The following is a 15,353-nucleotide window of genomic DNA, read 5'->3' as shown; positions in this document are numbered from 1 at the left end:
TACCTCACAAAAGATGGTTAGTCCCATGTAAAGAATGGAACTTTCAACAATCCAGGAACTTAACTGTTCACTCCAGAACTCAAGTTATTTCATTCTTTTTCATATACTTGTCAGCTGTAGCATCTCATCCAGTCTTGTCAGCAGCTTTCTATAAAAGTTCTCTGGAAGAAAAACAATTGAGATTTGGTATGAAACTGGGACAAGAAGCACACAAGGCATGGGGGCTGAGCATTAACTCACTTCAGAGCCCACAGGGCAGCCGGGTGGGATGAAAAGAACAAGGAACTTGAAATTGGTTCAGTCTTCGTACCAGCCCTACCGCTTTCGTGCTCTCTGAGCAAATCCTTTCATCACTGTTGTCATCACCCCCCATCTAAAGAATGGACATATTACTTACTCCTTTGGGCAGTAGTGAGCCTTAAAGACAATTTATGTCAAGTGTCTAATACATATCTGATAACATGCTCTTTCCCATTTCTTTGCAGCATAATCACTTCCTTTTTCTCATACCTATCCACAATCTCAGCCAAATATTAAATGATCAAAGCTGCTCTCTCTGTTCCTATTAAATGTACCTGATATTACCATAGGATCCTAAATCCTCATGTCTAAACGTGACACATGGGGTCATATTGAGTCATCTGTTTAAAATTGTATCTCTAACATCTAAATTATGTTTTAACTACCAATCTGAACTGAATTCATACAGAAAGAAAACTATCTCTCATAGCTTATGACTTCCAAATAACTATTCTTATATTTATGATCAGTGTTAAGTTAAATCTGACTTTTCAAAATATTCTTCATGGAATGATGTTTTTATCTTCTGGATGATGATGTGTTTCCATAACCAACATTCTTATTTATACCTCCCAATCCTGCTCAGATTATTATCCCTGACATCTGCATGGTTCTAAATTATATTATTTGTCATTTAGCATTCAAATGCATATTTTAAATCAGCTCTCACATAATGGTGGAGAGCCCAGCACTTTCCCTAATAATTTCAAGGACCCTAAGGAGGGTGCTTATAAGTTCCTAATGATTCCTTGTCATTTCTGATCCTAAACTCCAAATGCAACCCGATTCTCATCTCCCCTCTATTTTACTTCACCTCTACTGCTGACACAACCCATCATACTGTCTCCAAAACACATTAACATCTGGGTGTCATGCAAGTAGATCTTTATGAGAGGAAGATTGTAACAGTGAATAGGAAACTACTTAAAATTGAGAGTCAGACATCCAAGCCCACGTGCCCTTCTTTCTCTGCCATTGGAGGAGCAAGTGTTCATGTCTACCCTACTCCTGGGGCCCACTTTCTCACCACTCCTGCCCAAGCAAAATCATAATTTAAAAATTCCCTCCAACTTCAATTAAAAACAAAAAAATTCTTCCTTCTTTACTATGCAATTTCAACCCCCAGGTCCCAATAAGGTCCCAACCACTCCTCTATATTAGCCCTTTACCTTGACCAAATAACAAAACAAAACAAAACAAAAAAATCCCATAATTCCCTTGTCCTTAGCTTCCAACTCAAGGATCAACCAGCTTTTTAAAGTAGCTTTTTTTTTCCTTCCTGATAAATTCCTATATTAAAGAAGAAAAAATCAAGTTAGAAAGGTAAAGGGATTCGGCCAAACTAGAACCTAGGATTCCACGGCAGATCACATGATTTTACACATTGTTCTCTATGCCACTGCTTCACTATGCTAGGTGCAGTCCTGCTGATCAGGTGCTGGGAACTCCACTCCTTCCCTGCCCACCTGTTTCGAGAGGACCTGTACATACTAGATAAAAATTCTAAGAGACACAAAGGAATGTAAAAGTTCTTAAGGATCATGGTGGCACTAGCTCATTTCTGTATCATAGGTACCTAGCACAGTTCCTGTCAAAGGGGCTCATTACATTGTGGGGGGAAATATTCTTTGCAAATCTTTACTTAATCTGCTCGAGGGTCTTGGAGCCAAAGCCAGTTAGGAGTCTTTCAATAAAGAAGGACTATCTAGTAGTGGCCCAAAGGGAGTTACATATAGAACAATCACTTACTACCCCTCTTGCTGCTAATTGACCATTTAATCCTACAACTAAAGATTAATTGTAATGCCTCTGGCTCCTACAGTCCTGCTTCATAACTCAAAAGCATCTTCCACTGCTCCCTCTAACCAAGTGACCCCACTCTCTCCCTTTCAATTCTTATAACAGGGTAATGCATGACTGTGTTGTCTCCACAAAGGTGCAAATTCAAACTCACGTGTACCCCCACACTCCTCTCTCCACCGTGCCCCGTCATCTAACAACACTAAAAGACACCTTCCCTCTATAATCCATGAGGACTGTAGCAGTTCTCAGATTATCCCCAAAGAGACAGAACACAATTTAGGTAACAGAAGGAAGTTAGGGCCGTTTTGGGTAACAAAGAATTACGGTTCATTTACATATGAACATACATACATACAACATGGATGAATCTCAAAAGCATTACGTTAAATAAATGAAGTCAGGTTTGAAAGGCTACATAATGTGTCATTCCATGTATATGACATTCTGGATAAACCAAAACTACAGAGACAAAAATCAGATCAGTGGTTGCCAGAGACAGGGTGCATGGGAAAAAGATATATTACAAAGGGACACTAGGGAAATATATGAGGTAATGGAAAGATCTTTGGTGTGTTGGTGATTATGTATATGTATACGACTACATGGGCTTCACAAAATTCAAGAACTATCACCTAAAAAGTAAATTTTATTATATGTAAATTATACCTCAGTAAACTTGACTGAAAACATTTCTAAAAGCTAGTGGGGGTGGGGAGAAAAAAGGGCCAGGTCCAAGAATTTGCATTTTTAATTTGCTCCCCAGGTAATTTTTTTTTTTTAATATCTTATTTATTTATGAGAGACACACAGAGAGAGAGAGAGAGGCAGGCTTCATGCAGGGAGCCTGACACGGGACTCGATCCTGGGTCTCCAGGATCACACCCTGGGCTGAAGTTGGCGCTAAACTGCTGAGCCACCCAGGCTGCCCTCCCCAGGTAGTTCTGATGCAGGCTGTCCATAGTCCACAGTCTGAGAAGTACTGCTAATGTTTGGGTTGCATCACAATACCTTTATCCTTTTTGGCACATGCAATGTGCACACTTTTGGAATGGAGTATCATTTCAGAGTTGAGTAGGAGAGTAAGAGAAAAAAAAAAAAATATGCTCACTGGAGAGCCCAGCAAGGCTGGTAGTGAGACTTTAAAAAAAAAAAAAAAAAAGATAAGGTGTGCTCCTCCCTAAAAAAAAAGAAATTGTTTTAGAACTTGCAAATGGAGCAGTCCTCCAGTTATGCTTTATTCTCTTTCTATTGCTGCTGTAATAACAAATTACAAAAAATTTAGTGGCTAGGGGGATCCCTGGGTGGTTCAATGGTTTAGTGCCTGCATTTGGCCCAGGGTGTGATCCTGGAATCCCAGGATTGAGTCCCACATCAGGGTCCCTGCATGGAGCCTGCTTCTCCCTCTGCCTGTGTCTCTCATGAATAAATAAATAAAACCTTTAAAAAAAATTTAGTGACTTAACACAAATTGCACTTTGGTTGTTTGAGTCTAAAATGGCTTGGCAGTGCTGTGTTGCTTCTGGAGGCCTTAGGGAAGAATCCATTTCCTTGCCTTTCTCAGCTTCTAGAGGCAGCCCGCATTCCCCAGCTTGTGGCCTGCTCCCACTTTCAAAACTTCCAGTGGCCAGTCAGATTTTCTCATCTCAAATTCCTTAACATAATCACATCTGCAAAATCCCTTTGCCATGTAAGGTAACATATTCATAGGGTTTGGGCATTAGGATGTGGACATCTTTAAGGGGGCTGTTGTTCTGCCTATGACATACACCTAAGCAGAGTCTGGGCAAGCACTTAGGTTTAAGCCAAGAAAAAAGCAAATCACCCATCTGTTTTCAAGCTTAAAGGATTTGAATACAATTAGGAAGGTCACATTTTCTTATGGTCCAAACAGGTTGAAAAATCAGTTCATTAACATGACTGTAAAACTGGTAAAGCTGTATAAGATTACCTAAGACAGTATGTTGCTTCCTTTTACCTTCACTATTGATACTCTGATACTGATACAGAACAACTATTAAAGAGATGTGTTTGCTTTTTCAGACACACACACACACACACACACACACACACACATACACACACACCTTATTTTCTCCGTTTTACTTTTGAGCATTAGCACTTTAAAAATAAGACCCAGTGAGGAGCTCCTGAATGGCTCAATTGGTTAAGCAACCAACTCTTGATTTCAGCTCAAGTCATGATCTCAGAGTCATGAGATTGAGCCCCACTCAGGCTCCACTGGGCATGGACCTTGCTTGTGATTCTCTCCCTCTGCCTCTGCCCCACTTCCCCCTCTTTAAAAAAATAAATAAGACCCAATGAAACTCAAAGAAAACAAAAGTGGACCATAAACATCCCAGCCAATAAGCCTTGTTGATGGGGGGGTGGGGAGCCAATATATACCTGCATAAGATCAGAAAACTTTAAAAATACGCTATCTGTATCTCTTCTTTGGTGAGTGTCTGTACAAATTTTTGTTCATATTTTTATTTCTTTTACTATTACCGAATTTTAAGTTTTGTTTTTTATATTCGGGTTGCTGATTCTTTATTAAATACGTGTTTTGCAAATACTAAACTTTTTTTCCTGATCTATGGTTTGTCTTTTTATTTCCTTAGCATAGCTTTTCAAACATCCAAAGCTTTTAATTTTGACAAAGCCCAATTTATCAACTTTTTTCTTTTATGGTTCATGTTTTTTTGTGTCCTAAGAAATTTTTGTCTAACTAAAATCCCTAAGATTTTCTCCTATGTTTTCTTCCAGAACAGCAGTGTACAATGAAGCTTTCTGTGATGATGAAAATGTGCTATACTCCAAGCTAACCAATACACTAGCTATAGCAAACCACACATAGCTACTGAGGACTTGACATGTGGCTAGAACTAAGAGCTGAATTTTAAAATTGTATTTAGTTTTAATTATTTAAATTTAAATAGCCACATGTAGCTACCATATGGACAGGAAGTTCTAGAAGTGTTATAGTTTTGATTTTACATTTTGGTCTACGATACATTTTGAGTTAATTTTTGTATGTGTTTGAAGTATGGATCAGGGTTCATTTTTTAAAAATATGGACATCCAATTATTCTAGCACCATTTTGTGACATGACTATCTTTTACGCCCTCTCGACACCTGTGGCCATGTTTATGTCTTTTTCTGAACTCTATATTCTGTTCCATTGACCTATATGTCTATTCCTTGACGGTATCATCCTGTCTTCAAAGATGGTCAACTGACCTTTAACAAGGACACCAAGAATGTACAATGGGGAAAGGATAGTCTCTTTCCATCAAATAGTGCTAGGAAAAGTGGACATTCACATGCAAAAGAACGAATCTGAACTATTATCTTACATCATATACAAAAATCAACTTAAGTGGATTAAAAACTTAAATGTAAGACCTGAAACTGAGAAACTCTAAGGGAAAAAGAAAAAAAAAAAACAGGTAACAGCTTCATGACATCGATCTTAGGAATGATTTCTTGAATATGACACCAAAAAAGGATGTGTAATAAATGCAAAAATAGACAAGTTGGGACTACATCATACTAAAAGCTCTAAAGCTCCTGTACAGCAAAGAGAACAATCAATAGAGTGAAAAAGCACTCTATCAAAAGAGAAAATATTTTGCAAATTTATAAGGGATTAATATCCAAAATATGTAAGGAACTTCTACCACTCAAAAGCAAAAACACAAATAATTTGATTAAAAATGGGCAAGAAATCTGAACAGATACTTCCCCAAAGAAGACATACAAATGGCCAGGAAATATATGAAAAGATGCTCAACATCATTAAACATCAGGAAAATGCAAATCAAAACTACAATGAGATTATACCTCACACCTGTTATGATGGCCATTCTCAAAAAAACAAAGTAACAGGGATCCCTGGGTGGCGCAGCCGTTTAGCGCCTGCCTTTGGCCCAGGGCGCAATCCTGGAGACCCGGGATCGAATCCCACGTCGGGCTCCCGGTGCCTGGAGCCTGCTTCTCCCTCTGCCTATGTCTCTGCCTCTCTCTCTCTCTCTCTGTGACTATCATAAATAAATAAAAATTAAAAAAAAAAAAGTTTAAAAAAAAACAAAGTAACAAGCATAGACGAGAATGTGGAGAAACTGGAACCCTTCTTCATTATTTGTTTTTTTTTTTTTAAGATTTTATTTATTTATTCATGAGAGACACAGAGACAGAGACAGAGACAGAGAGAGAGAGAGAGGCAGAGACACAGGCAGAGGGAGAAGCAGGCTCCATGCAGGGAGCCCAACGTGGGACTCGATTCTGGGTCCCCAGGATCACACCCTGGGCTAAAGGCGGCGCTAAACTGCTGAGCCACCCAGGCTACCCTCCTTGTGTACTGTTGATAGAAATGTAAAATGGTACAGCCACTATGAAGAACAGTATGGAGATTACTCAAAATAAATAAATAATAAACAAACAAACAAACCATATGATGCACCAATCCCATTTCTGGATATCAATCCAAAAAAATTGAAAGCATGTTCTCAAAGAGAAATTGGCACCCCAGATTTATTTCAGCATTGTTCACAATAGCCTAAATGCCTATTGATAGATAAATTGATAAAGAAAATGTGGTATATACAAACAGTGCAATATAATTCAGCCATTAAAAAGAAAAAGGAAATCCTGTCATAGGCCACAAAATGGATGGAACTTGAGGATATTATGCTAAATGAAATAAGCCAGTCATAGGCAATTATTGCATGATTCCATTTATATGAGGTATCTAAACTAGTCAAAAGTCATCAAAGCACAAAATACAATAATGTAGCCAAAGTCTGAGAAGAGGTGGAAATAAGGAGCTGCTATTCAATGAATATAAACTTCTGTGCAAGATTGAAAAGTTCTAGACAGCTGCTGTACAACACTGTGCCTACAGTTAATAATACTGTATTGTACGCTTAAAAAATTATTGAGGGTATGTCTCATGTTATATGTATGCTTTACCATAGGTTTAAAAAAATCACAGTCTTGGAGATCCCTGGGTGGCTCAGCGGTTTTGCGCCTGCCTTTGGCCCAGGGCACGATCCTGGAGTCCCGGGATCAAGTCCCGTGTCGGGCTCCCGGCATGGAGCCTGCTTCTCCCTGTGTCTCTGCCTCTCTCTCTCTCTCTATCATAAATAAATAAAAATAAATTTAAAAAAAATCACAGTCTTAATTCCTGTAACTTTATAGTAAGTCTTGAAATCAGGTAGTATGAGTCTTCCAACTTTGCTTTTCTCTTTCAAAATTGCTTTGGCTGTGGTAAGTTCTTTGCTTCTCTATATAAACATTAGACACAGCCTGTTGAACCACACAAATATAAAGGATTATAAGAGGCTACTATGAAGAAGTATATGCCAACCAATTGGGGAACCTAGAAAAAAATGGATCAATTCCTAGAAACATACAATCTTCCAAGATTGAATCAGGAAGAAATAGAAAATATCGAAAGAAATTAGTAATAAGTAATTAAATTAAGGCAATAAATCAAAAAACTCCCCAAAAACAAAAGTCCAGGAACAAATGGTTTCACAGGTAAATTCTACCAAAAAATTTTTAAAAGAGTTAATACCTCTCCTTCTCAAACTATTCCAAATAATTGGAGAGAAAGGATTGCTTCTAAATTCATTCTGCAAGGCTAGCATTACCCTGATACCAAAACCAGACAGACACTACAAAAAAAGCAAATTACAGGCCAATATCCAAACTCCTCAACAAAATATTAGCAAATGAATTCAACAATACATTAAAAGAATCATTCACCACAGTCAAGTAAGATTATTCCAGGGATGCAAGGATAGTTCAATATCTGCAAATCAATTAATATAACACATTAACAAAATAAAGGGTAAAAATCATATCCATTTCAATAGATGCAGAAAAAGCATCTGACAAAATTCAACATCCATTCATGATAAGAACTCTCAACAAACTGGACGTAGATGGAACATACCTCAGCATAATAAAGGCCATATATGATAAACCCACAGCTAACATCATACTCAATGGTGAAAAGCTCAAAGCTTTTCTTCTAATATCAGGAACAAAACAAGGGTGTCCACTTTCACCACTCTTATTCAACACTGTACTGGAAGTTGTAGCCACAGTATCAGACAGGTAAAAGGAATAAAAGGCACTCAAATTGTCACTATTAGCAGATGATAACGATACTACATATAAAAAACCCTAAAGACACTACCAAAAACTATTAGAACTAATCAATGAATTCAGCAAAGTTGCAGATACAAAATTAACATACAAAAATCTGTAAATCTGTTGTGTTTCTATATACTAAAAACAAACTAGCAAAAGAAAAATTAAGGAAAAAATGCCATTTACAATTATATCAAAGAGAATGAAATACCTAGGAATAAATTTAACCAAGGAGGTGAAAGATTTGTAGTCTGAAAAGTATGATACTGATCAAAGAAACTGAGTATGACACAAATAAAAAGAAAGATATACTAAGTTATGGATGAAGAATATTGTTAAAATGTCCATAGTACACAGGGGCACCTGGGTGGTTCAGCCAGTTAAGCATCTGATTCTTGGTTTCAGATCCTATGATCTCAGGGTCATAGGATCAAGCCCTGCATTGGACTCTGCACTCACCAGGGAGTCTACTGGAGATTCTCTCTCTCTCTCTCCCTCTCCTCCTCCTTGTGCTCTCTTGCTCTAAAATAATAAATACATCTTAAAAAATAAAATGTTCATGCTACCCAAAGTAATTTATAGATTCCATGGAATCCCCATCAAAATACCCATAACAGTTTTCATATAACTGGAACAAATAATCCTAAAATTTATATGGAACCACAAAAGGCCCCAAATAGCCAAAAAAATCTTGAGAAAGAAGAACAACAATGGAGGTATCACACTCCCAGATTTCAAACTACACTACAAAGCCACAGTAATCATTAAAACAATATGGCACTGGCACAAAAACAGATACATAAGTCAATGGAACAGAATATAGAGCCCAGAAATAAACCCAAGCTTATGTGGACAATTAATCTACAACAAAGGAGGCAAGAACATATGATGGGGGAAAGAGACTCGGTTCAATAAATGGTGTTGGAAAACCTGGACTTCCACATGGAAAAGAATTAAACTGGACCATTTTCTAACATTAATACAAAAATAAACTCAAAAAGGATCAAGGACTTAAATGTAAAACCTGAAATCATAAAACTCCTAAAAGAAAACATAGGCAATACACTCCTGGACACTGATTTAGCAATATGCTTTTGGATCTGTTTCCTCAGGTAAGGGAAACAAAAGCAAAAACAAACTATTGGGACTACATCAAACCAAAAACCTTGTGTACAGTGAAGAAAATCATCTACAAGATGAAAAGGCAACCTACTGAATGGGAGAAGATATTTGAAAATGATGTATCTGGTAAGGGGCTAATATCCAAAATATACAAAGAATTCCAACACAAAACAAACAAATCCTAACCAATTTAAAAATATGTAGAAGATCCGAATAGACATTTTTCCAAAGAAGACATACAGAGGACCAACAGACACATGAAAAGATGATCAACATCAATAATCATCAGGGAAATATAAACCAAAACCACAATGAGGTATTACCTCATACCTGTCAGAATGGCTAGAATGAAAAAGAAATCACAAGTGTTGGTGAGGATGTGGAGAAAAGGGAACCCTCCTGGACTGTTGGTGGGATGTAAACTGGTAGAGCCACCATGAAAAAAGTATAAAAGTTCCTAAAAAAAAATTAAAAATAGAAATACCATATGATTTGGTAATTCTACTTGTGGTTTACCAAAAGAAAATGAAAATACTAATTTGAAAAGATATATGTATCCCTATAATATATATATGATATATATAATATATATATTATATATATCATATATAATAATGCTGTTTCCTGCAGCATTATTTGCTATAACCAAGATATGGAAAAAAAAAACAATTGTCCCTCCAAGAAAATGTTGTGTGTATGGATATATGCATGTAAGTGGAATATTACTCAGTCATAAAAAGGAATGAAATCTTGCCATTGCAAAAACATGGATGGACTTAGTATTATGTTAAGTAAAATGAGTGAGACAGAGAAAGACAAATATCATATGATTTCACGTGTATGTGGAATCTAAAAACCAAATGAACAAACAAAAGAGAAAGAGTCAAGAATACAGAGAACCAACTGGTAGTTGCCAGAGTGGAGGGGGCCAGACGGATGAGGGAAATAGGTGAGAGGGATTAAGAAATACAACTGCCAATTATAAAATAAGTAACAGAGATGTGAAGTACAGCATAGGGAATATAGTCAATACTATTGTAATTCTGTATGACAGATATAACTATACTTATCATGGTAAGCATTTCCTAATGTGTATAAATGTTGAATCATTATGTTGTATACCTGAAACTAATATAACATTCTACATCACCTAGATTTCATTTGAAAATAAATTTTAAAAATAGTCCAGGGGTACCTGGGTGGCTCAGTTGGTTAAGTGACCAACTCTTGATTTTTAGCTCAGGTCATGATTTCAAGGTCCTGGGATTGAGCCCCTCACTGGGCTCCGAGCTCAGCAGGGAGTCTGCTTGAAGGTTCTCTCTCTCTCCCTCTCCCTCTGCTCCTCCTACTTGAGTGCATGCTCTTTCTACAATAAATCTTTAAAAATAACCTGATTTCCACAAAGAAAACTGCTAACATTGTGATTATAATTTCACTGAACCTATACAGTAATTTGGTAAGAAATCATATTTTGACAATATTCAGTCTTCCAGTCCATGAACACGGTCTCTTTCTCTACTAATTTAGATCTCCTTTGATTTCTGCCATCACTTTTGCCATTTTCAGCATACAAACCTTGCACATATATTGTATATTTATACTAAGTATTTTGTTTGGATGCTATTGTAAATAGCACTTTAAAATTTTTCAAGTTCAAAATGTTTGCTATTAGAAAAGTAGGATTAATTTTCATATATTGACCTTGTATCTTGTGACCTTGCTAAACTTCCTACTAGATACAGTTGCTTTTTTGTAAATGCTTTGGAATTTTCTACATAGACAATCATGCTATCTACCAATAATGGCATTTTATTTCTCTCTTTCCAATCTGTGTGCTTATTTGTCTTACCTTATTGCACCAGCTAGGATCTCCAGAAAAATGTTGAATAGGAGTGGTGAGAGCCAAAGTCCTTGATTTGCTCTATCTTAGGGGGATAAAAATCAGTTTTTCACTTTAAGTATGATGCTGGCTATAGGTGTTTCATACATGCCTTTAATCAGGTAGAGGAAGTTCACTTTTATTCCTACTTTTCTGAACGCTTTACCAGGAGTGAGGGACAGATGTTAGTAAAATGTTTTCTGCATCTATTGAGATGATCATATGGTTTTTCTTCATCATCACCATTTATCTCCATAGCTCTTTCATCTCACAAAACTGAAATTTTGTACTCATTAAACAATAAATTCCCATTCTCCCTTCCTCCATCTCCTGAAAACCACCATTCTACTTTGTCTTTATGATTTTTACTCATCTCATGTAAATGGAATCATATAGTATTTGTCTTTTTGTGACTGTCTTACTTCATTTAGCATGATGTCTAAAGGTCTATCCATGTTGTAGCGTATGTGAGAATTTCCTTCCTTTTTTTTAAATTTTTTATTTATTTATGATAGTTACACAGTGAGAGAGAAAGAGGCAGAGACACAGGCAGAGGGAGAAGCAGGCTCCATGCACCGGGAGCCCGACATGGGACTCGATCCCGGGTCTCCAGGATCGCGCTCTGGGCCCAAAGGCAGGCGCCAAACCGCTGCGCCACCCAGGGATCCCCAATTTCCTTCCTTTTAAGGTTGAAAAGTATTCCACTGTGTGCATATACCACATCTTGCTTATACACTTATTCAATGATGGACATTCTAGAGTACTTCCACATTTTAGCTATTATGAATAATACTGCTATGAACATAGGTTAGGTGTACAATATCTCTTTATTACCCTAGTTTCGATCTTTTTGGATATAACCCCAGAAATGGAATTGCTGGGTCATATGGCAATTCTATTTTTAATTCTTTGAGTAACCACCATACCATTTTCCATAGCAGCTATCATTTTATATTCTCAACAACAGGGCATAAGAGTTTCAATTTCTCCACATCCTAATACTTATTTTTACTTATTCGTTTATTTTTGATAGTAGCTATTATACCCTAATGGGTATGAGGTGTTAATACTGGCCTTAAAAAAAAAAATAGCTGGGGAGTGTTTCCTCCTTTTCTATTTCTGGAAGAGTTTGTATAGAATTTGTATTTTTTCCTTAAATACTGGCCAGTGAAGCTATCAGAGTCGTCCTGCAGGAAAGTTTTCAGATTATCTATTATTTCTTAAGTAAGCTTTGATAGTCTTTCAAGAAATTTGTCGATTTCATCCAAGTTATCAAATTTATTAACCAAATTGTTCATAATATTCTCTATTAGCATTTTAGTTTCTGTAGAACATATACTGATGTTCTCTTTGTCATTCTTAATATTAACATTCGTATCTTCTCTGTTTCCTGCTGACAAGTCTAGCTAGACGTTTGTCAATTTCATCTTTCAAATACCAGCTTTTGGTTTTACTGACTTTCTCTACTTTTATTTCAAATTTAATTTCTGCCCTGAATTATTTCCTAATTTCTGCTTCTTCGGGGCTTTAATTTGCTCTTCTGTTCTTTAGTTTCTTAAAGTGGAGGGTGAGATAATTGATTTACTGTTTGTTTTCTAATCTAAGTACGTTTAATGCTATGCATTTCCCTCTAAGCACTGCTTAAGCTTAGTCCCATACATTTTGCCATTCCATTCAAAATAATTTTTAATTTCCCTTATGCCTTTGTCTTTGACTCATGGGTTACTCAGAGATGTGCTGTTTAATTTCCAAATACTTGGAAATTGCCCAGATATTGTTATTAATTTCTCATTGAATTCATTTGTGAACAGACAACTTGTATTTCTTTACATTTGTTGAGGTTCATGTTCTGGCTCAGAAAATCTATCTCTGTTAGGTTAAATATGAATTTTTCATATATATTTGAAAAGAATGTGTATTCTGCTGTTGTTGTATGGAGTATCCTCTCAAAGTCAATTTAATTAAGTTGGTTGGGGGGATCCCTGGGTGGCGCAGCGGTTTAGTGCCTGCCTTTGGCCCAGGGCGCGATCCTGGAGACCCGGGATCGAATCCCACGTCGGGCTCCCGGTGCATGGAGCCTGCTTCTCCCTCTGCCTGTGTGTCTGCCTCTCTCTCTCTCTCTGTGTGACTATCATAAATAAACAAAAAGAATTAAAAAAAAAATTAAGTTGGTTGGTAGGGCTGTTTAGGTTTTCTACAACCCTATTCATCTTCTGTCTACTAGTTCTATGGATTACTGAAGAACTATTGACATCTCCAACTGAAATTGTATATTTTTATATTCCTCCTTTTGGTTCTCTCAGTTTTTGCGTTAGGTGTTTTTACATTTATGACTATTATATGTTCTTGATGAAGTGACCCCTTACTCATTGTGCAATGCTCTTCATCTTTCCTGGTAATATTTCTTGTTCTGACATCTACTTGGTCTGGTATTAATATAGCCACCTCATCCCTCTTTTCATCAGTGTTTTGCATAGTATATGTTTTCTCTATCCTTTTACTTTTAACCTATCTATGTCTTTATATTTAACTTGGATTCAAAAAACATTGGGCAATTCCCTTCATCTTCTCTTTTCGCATCTCACGTGAGTTAATTAATATCTGTATCAAAGTGATATAGGAGAACTGGGTGAAAGGAGGTAAATTTTGATTTTGTAAATCAAATAATGGTACATATACATACACATATATCATTATATACAAGTATACATGCACACTTATAAGCATACTTACATACATAATGTGTCAAAAACTAATCCATGGTGCCCAAAGTCTAATGGCTTATTTTTATTCATCAGTGCTCTCTAATTTCCTACATTTTCAGGTTATTATTTTAATGAAGCAAAGAATAAATACAAATTTACTTCTCCTTTTCTAAAGTCAAAAACCCTTGTTTTAAAACCCTCATTATTCATACCAATTTTACAAGCAAATTCTTAAGTATTTTGTTAAATCAAAATTCTTTTTTTAAAGATTTTATTTATTCATGAGAGATACAGAGAGAGAGAGGCAGAGACATAGGCAGAAAGAGAAGCAGGCTCCCCACGGGGAGCCCAATGTGGGACTCGATCCCAGGTCCCTGGGATCACCACCTGAACCAAAGGCAGATACTCCACCGCTCAGCCACCCAGGTACCCTTAAATCAAAATTCTTGATCCTTTATTAAATTAAGAAAATAATCAGTTTTGGCTAAGACCCACATTAACAGTATAAGATTGAGTTATTTCATTTGAAACAAAGGAAAAATAAAAAAAGTTAAAACGAGTATTCTCAACGAAACAACATAAATATCCGGGATTTCTATCACAACTGAAAGGCGTAGCTTTTTCAGGAAGATTCTTTTCTCTTAAAAAACAATAAAAGAGAAAACAACATCAAATTTTCTGAGGTAGGGAAACATATAATAAACAGTTTTATTCCCCAGGGTCCAAAATGATGAAGTGAAATTATGGATATAAATGATACACATAGGGATCCCTGGGTGGCGCAGCAGTTTGGCGCCTGCCTTTGGCCCAGGGCGCGATCCTGGAGACCCGGGATCAAATCCCACGTCGGGCTCCTGGTGCATGGAGCCTGCTTCTCCCTCTGCCTATGTCTCTGCCTCTCTCTCTCTCTGTGTGACTATCATAAATAAATAAAAATTTTTAAAAAATAAAAAAATAAATGATACACATAAATTGTTGACATAAATAGTACATGCTCAACAAACATCTGTTATAATTGTTGCAGTTATTCAGCTACTATACTGAATTAAATCATCTATGTTGAACTGAAATAGTGAAACCAAAGACAACTAATTCTTTAAAGCCAATTTCAGGAAACTGAAACGTTTGCATGTAAACTCTACAACTGTTTACAATACTAAAATGAAAAATTGAAAATAAATGAAAAAGTTCCTGGAATCTCTCATATGCTTTCAATTAGATAGCATCAATCAAATGGCTACTTTTTCCAACAAAGACCTCCATGGAAACAAGCTACCGATGTTAGCGAACATCTCCCATTCACTTAGTAGGTCAAGATCAATTAGCTATTTGATACATACTTTAGACACAAGGTGTCACATACTATATGCAGTCATGGTAGGTTTAC

The 15,353-nt window shown here is 36.5% G+C and overlaps 1 long non-coding RNA gene across 1 annotated transcript in view; it reads right to left on the bottom strand.

The window, feature by feature from the left end:
• Nucleotides 1-15,353, bottom strand: part of LOC125753204 (uncharacterized) — a 36,994-nt gene that overhangs the window by 20,124 nt on the left and 1,517 nt on the right. Inside the window, exon 2 of the long non-coding RNA XR_007404414.1 lies at nt 4-161. This is a non-coding gene — a long non-coding RNA (uncharacterized LOC125753204). The remainder of the gene's footprint in view (nt 1-3; nt 162-15,353) is intronic.

This window comes from Canis lupus, chromosome 20, assembly GCF_003254725.2.
Source record: "Canis lupus dingo isolate Sandy chromosome 20, ASM325472v2, whole genome shotgun sequence".
Lineage (NCBI taxonomy): Eukaryota > Metazoa > Chordata > Mammalia > Carnivora > Canidae > Canis > Canis lupus.
The sequence above is the reverse complement of the archived record's forward strand: the minus strand, read 5'-3'. Positions and strand labels throughout refer to the sequence as shown.